Source organism: Pelecanus crispus, chromosome 3 (assembly GCF_030463565.1).
Source record: "Pelecanus crispus isolate bPelCri1 chromosome 3, bPelCri1.pri, whole genome shotgun sequence".
Lineage (NCBI taxonomy): Eukaryota > Metazoa > Chordata > Aves > Pelecaniformes > Pelecanidae > Pelecanus > Pelecanus crispus.
The window spans coordinates 76,283,030-76,288,526 of record NC_134645.1 but is presented as its reverse complement, the minus strand read 5'-3'; positions in this window follow the sequence as shown (position 1 = coordinate 76,288,526).

The window sequence follows — 5,497 nt, the reverse complement described above, 5'->3', positions numbered from 1 at the left end:
GCTGCTGCTGCTGCTGCTGCTGCTGCTGCTGCTGCTGCCGCCGCCGCCCCCTCCCCTCGCACGCCCCGGACCCCCGGGAAGGGCAGGGCCCGCGCCCCCCGCCTCAACCCCCGCCCCGCCTCAGCCGCGGCCCGCTCCCTCCCGCCCCGCAGGACAAGGCGGCGGCAGGACAAGCGGCCCCGGCCCCGGCTCCGGCCCGGCTCCAGCGGGACAGCCACGCAGGGAAGCCAGAGGAATGCGGCCGGCGCGCAGGCGCGGCGGGGCTGACAGGCGGCTTCCGAGGCGGGGCGCCGCCGCCCGCTGGCCAGCAGCGTGCGGCTCGTGCTGCCTGCCACAACTCCACGGCGGCGGCAGGCAGCAACGGCCGAGCCCCAAACCCCCGATTGGCGGCCGCCGCGCTACCCAGCCTGCGCCGCCAGGGGGCGCTGCGGCCCGCGCCGGGCCCGTCCCTGAGGTGGGGCGGAGGGGCCTCGCCCGCCCGCAGGGGCCGGGGCCCCGGCGTCAGCCCCATCCCCAGCCCCATCCCTCCGGCCCCAGCCCCGTCCCTCCGTCCGCGTCGGTCTCCCCGTCCCCGTACCGGGCGCCCCGGTTCCAGGGAGCGCCCTCACCGGCCGGTGAGGCCACCGCTCGGCCTGCGGCGGCAGGCAGGAGGCGTTCGACCCGCGTCTCCCCCCTCCGGCTGCGAGTAACGGCTCCTCCCGCCCTGGTCTCTCCAAAAAAGCGCCTCAAAAACGCGCCTGGCGCGACCTAAACCGAGATTTTTCACTAGGAGAAATGATATTTGTACTTTGCATTTAGGATTTGTCAAGCTTAGTCGTCGTGTCGAGGCGCGTCGCCTGCCCCCGAGCAAGCCGGCTACTCGTGTCTGTGAGGCCGCAGCTGGGGACAAGCCTGAGGCCGTGGTGGGACAAGGGCCCGGAGGGGCCGCTCGGACCTGACGATTCACCTTCCAGCACAGCCCTCGCAGGCCCTTCCCCGGTGTCGTTTGTATCTTCCAGAAAAGTTCCACTTTTTTTGGTTTGGTTTTTTTTTTGGGGGGGGGGGGGCCTGTCAAGAGAGTGGAGTATCAATAGCTGGCATACCAACAAAATTACTAAAACATACACATTTCCCTCCTCCTCTGGGAGTGGGAGAGGAAAGGGAAGTCTTCGCTACTGTATTCGCAAGCGCAATGAGCGGGTGCGAACTGCGCAGCTGGATTTGCAGTTAGGCATTCATCACTCGTGCTCTGCAAAGATGCAAACTCGCAAGTATTGCATAAAAAGGACTGCCCCGGGCGCCTTTGCATCTCTAGAAGCACTGATGAATGCGGTTCTACCCATATAAAAGGTGTTTGCATTTTTTTTAGCTCATTGTGGTTCTGAAAATGAAATAAATTTCAGGGAATAAGCTATCTCCACATGGGTGCTTTCTCCAAGGCACTCACCTTGGTTACAGCTCGTCTCCTTTGAAATACTGTGATTGATTCTGATGTTGGTTTCAGTGTGAGCTTTATTAGCAGGTATTGTAGGGCATCCTGGGGTGAGTTTCTTTCCTTGCTGCACTTTGCATAAATAATTGATTGGAACACAGAGAGACAGAAAGATACCCCTTCACAGCTCAGTAGCTAGACCACTCACCTGGAATGTGAAGAGATACATTGAAGCCGGAAAGAACTGTATTTCCATCAATCTGTGCTTTCAGAAGAGCTGGATAGAAGCAAACTTCACCACTAACAGTACATATGACATTTCCTCTGGGATCTGCTATCGCAGGCTTGACAAGAAGCTTACAGATTGTTATTACAAACCTGCTCGTTTGCCTTTTACTGCTCAAATTGTCTGCACTGTAATTGAAGGTAGGTAGTAACAAACCAGGCATCTAACGGGGGTGCTCTTACTGTTAAGCCCATCCATGGTGAAAACAAAAGCTACAAACATCTTTATATATGCCCACAGAAAAAAACCTGGCTCAGTAAATTGACATCTCCAGAATAGTAGCTGAGCAAAAGGTTTGAGTGCCTGAAGTTGCCCACATGCTTCTGAGTGAGCCCAGCTTAACAGAGCATTTGCTTGACCTTCGTTCTAACGCTCATTCTCCACAGCCATATCAACTGTCTTTTATACACGACAGCATCTGACGGGGAATCAAAGTATTTACTGTATCAAAAGCTAAACTATTATTATTGTTTAAATTAGTTCAGCCACATAATAAAATTAATTGTTTCAGGATTAACAGTTTTTATGTTAGCTTTGGCTTTGATTCTGGTAGATATCACACTGGAGAAGTACCTACGGAATTACATTACATTCTTTGCCCTTTTTTTAGTGGAACAGTAATCTATCACTTAGCCAAGCATTAGAATTTTCTGCTAATATATCTCAATCATGCATTTGAACAGGATCTGCTTATCTTGAGAAGGAAGTTTCCCATAGTTACTATGTAACATATCTATAGCAAATACTGCCTTTAAAAACTTACACTTAATGTAATTTATATATGACTGCCTCTTTTTAAAGGATCACGTATTCTCAGTTTTTTAGTGTCCTTTCCCTTTAGCTCAGGGGTTGGTCCAGCTCTATCTTAAATTGTCCTTCTCTACAGTGGTATCAGAGTTTTGTGGTCATTAATTTTAATTCTTTCACCCCTTATCAGTGCTACCTTTGTTTTGCATGTCCTTACATTTCACAAGTCAAACAAGGTTTTGTCTCTGCTTATTCCATTCAAAGATTAGCTTCTCAAATACAAGTCTTTTAGAAGCCTACCTGCACCATAGTGTCTGTCTAATACTTGCCAGACTTTGGATAAATGTGAAGGAATGCTATATATTATTAAGAAAATTTGTGGTTGTGACACCAAATCTTAGTAAATGTAGTTATCATTAGGTACTATTTATACTCCTCACCAAAAATATTGTGTAAAAAAGGGGTTGAAATTAAAAGCAGATATCACTGATATGAGTAAACACTTGAATAATTTAATTATCTCCAAAATATACTTGTAGATTCCCTAGAAAATTCTGATCAATTCCAGTTGACCTTGAAATGCCTGCCAAAAGCCCCCAGACAGCCTGAACTCTGTTCTGTAAGCAAGCTGTGCAGTAATTATGGAAATGAACCTAAGAGGTTAGTAGTTTTGGCCTTCAATTAGATTAAATCAATTTAAAGCGTAGTATACTCTACCCTGATAACATCAAGAAAATAATTGAAGAACACTTAAAGAACAGCCGTACTTTGAGTCAACTGGTCTAGCAGGAAGAATCCTTTCTACACCCAAGAAGCATTTCTAACAATCAAATAGTTGCAGCAAGCTGTATGTCAAGAAGAATTTAAATTTGTTGAATACTTTTAATGTCAAAAGGACTTCACTGAAAGTTTCCTGATCTGCTCATTTGACCTTATCTATCATGTGGCAGAGCTGGTGAAGCTGATCACCAGCTAATTTCTTCACATATCATAGAATCATAGAATCATAGAATGCTTTGCGTTGGAAGGGACCTTTAGAGGTCATCTAGCCCAACCCCCCCACAGTGAGCAGGGACAGCTTTAACCAGATCAGGTTGCTCAGAGCCCCATCCAACCTGACCCTGAATGTTGCCAGGGATGGGGCCTCTACCACCTCTCTGGGCAACCTGTTCCAGTGCTTGACCACCCTCATTGTAAAAAACTTCTTTCTAATGTCTAGTCTAAATCTATTCTTCTTTAGTTTAAATCCATTATTCCTTGTCCTGTCACAACAAGCCTTATTAAAACGATTCTCCCCATCTTTCCTGTAGGCCCCCTTTAAGTATTGGAAGGTCGCAATAAGGTCTCCTCGCAGCCTTCTCTTCTCTAGGCTGAACAATCCCAACTCTTTCAGCCTGGCCTCATAGGAGAGGTGCTCCAGCCCTCAGATCATTTTGGTGGCCCTCCTCTGGACCCACTCCAACAGGTCCATGTCCTTCTTGTGCTGAGGGCCCCAGAGCTGGACACAGTACTCCAGGTGAGGTCTCACCAGAGCAGAGTAGAGGGGCAGAATCACCTCCCTCGACCTGCTGGCCACGCTTCTTTTGATGCAGCCCAGGATACGGTTGGCTTTCTGGGCTGCAAGCGCACATTGCCGGCTCATGTCCAGCTTTTCATCCACCAGTACCCCCAAGACCTTCTCCGCGGGGCTGTTCTCAATCTCTTCATCCCCCAGCCTGTACTGATACCGGGGGTTGCCCCGTCCCAGGTGCAGGACCTTGCACTTGGCCTTGTTGAACCTCATGAGGTTCACACAGGCCCACCTCTCCAGCTTGTCCAGGTCCCTCTGGATGACATCTCATCCTCCTGGTGTGTCAACCGCACCACTCAGCTTGGTGTCGTCTGCAGACTTGCTGAGGGTGCACTCGATCCCACTGTCTATGTCATTGATGAAGATGTTAAATAGCACCGGTCCCAGTACGGACCCCTGAGGGACCCCACTTGTCAGCGGTCTCCATGTGGACATCGAGCCATTGACCACGACCCTCTGGATGTGACCATCCAGCCAATTCCTTATCCATCGAACAGTCCACCCATCAAACCCATATCTCTCCAATTTAGAGAGAAGGATGTTGTGGGGGACTCTGTCGAACGCTTACAGAAATCCAAGTAGATGACACCCATTGCTTTTCCCTTGTCCACTAATGCAGTCACTCCTTCATAGAAAGCCACTAGGTTGGTCAGGCAGGACTTGCCCTTGGTGAATCCGTGCTGGCTGTCTTGAATCACCTCCCTGTCCTCCATGTGCTTGAGCATATCTTCTAGGAGGATCTGTTCCATGATCTTCCCAGGCACAGAGGTGAGGCTGACAGGTCGATAGTTCCCAGGGTCCTCCTTTCTTCCCTTTTTAAAAATGGGCATAACATTCCCCTTTTTCCAGTCAGCAGGGACTTCACCTGTCTGCCATGACTTTTCAAATATCATGGAGAGTGGCTTGGCAACTACATCAGCCAATTCCCTGAGGACTCTGGGATGCATCTCATCAGGTCCCATAGACTTGTGTACATTGAGGTTCTTTAGGTGGTCTCGAACCTGATCTTCCCTTAGAGTGGGAGGGGCTTTACCGCCCTGGTCCCCATCTTTCGGTCCATCGATTCGGGAGGGGTGAGGAGAGAAGTTGCCGGTGAAGACCGAGGCAAAGAAGTTGTTGAGTACCTCAGCCTTCTCCTTGTCTGTTGATACAAGTTTGCCTTTCTTGTTCATCAAGGGGGGTACGCTTTCTTTAACCTTCCTTTTCTGGTTGATATACCTGTAGAAGCCCTTCTTGTTATTCTTTACATCCCTTGCCAAATTCAGCTCCATCCTCGCCTTGGCCTTCCTGACCTCCTCCCTACACAACTGGGCTGTTTCCCTGTACTCTTCCCAGGACACCTGTCCCTGCTTCCACTGCCTGTGCAGTTCCCTCTTACTCTTTAGTTTGACCAGCAGGTCTCGACTCAGCCATGCTGGTCTCTTCTCATCCTTGCCTGATTTTTTACACTTGGGGACTGATAGCTCTTGTGCTCTATGGAAGG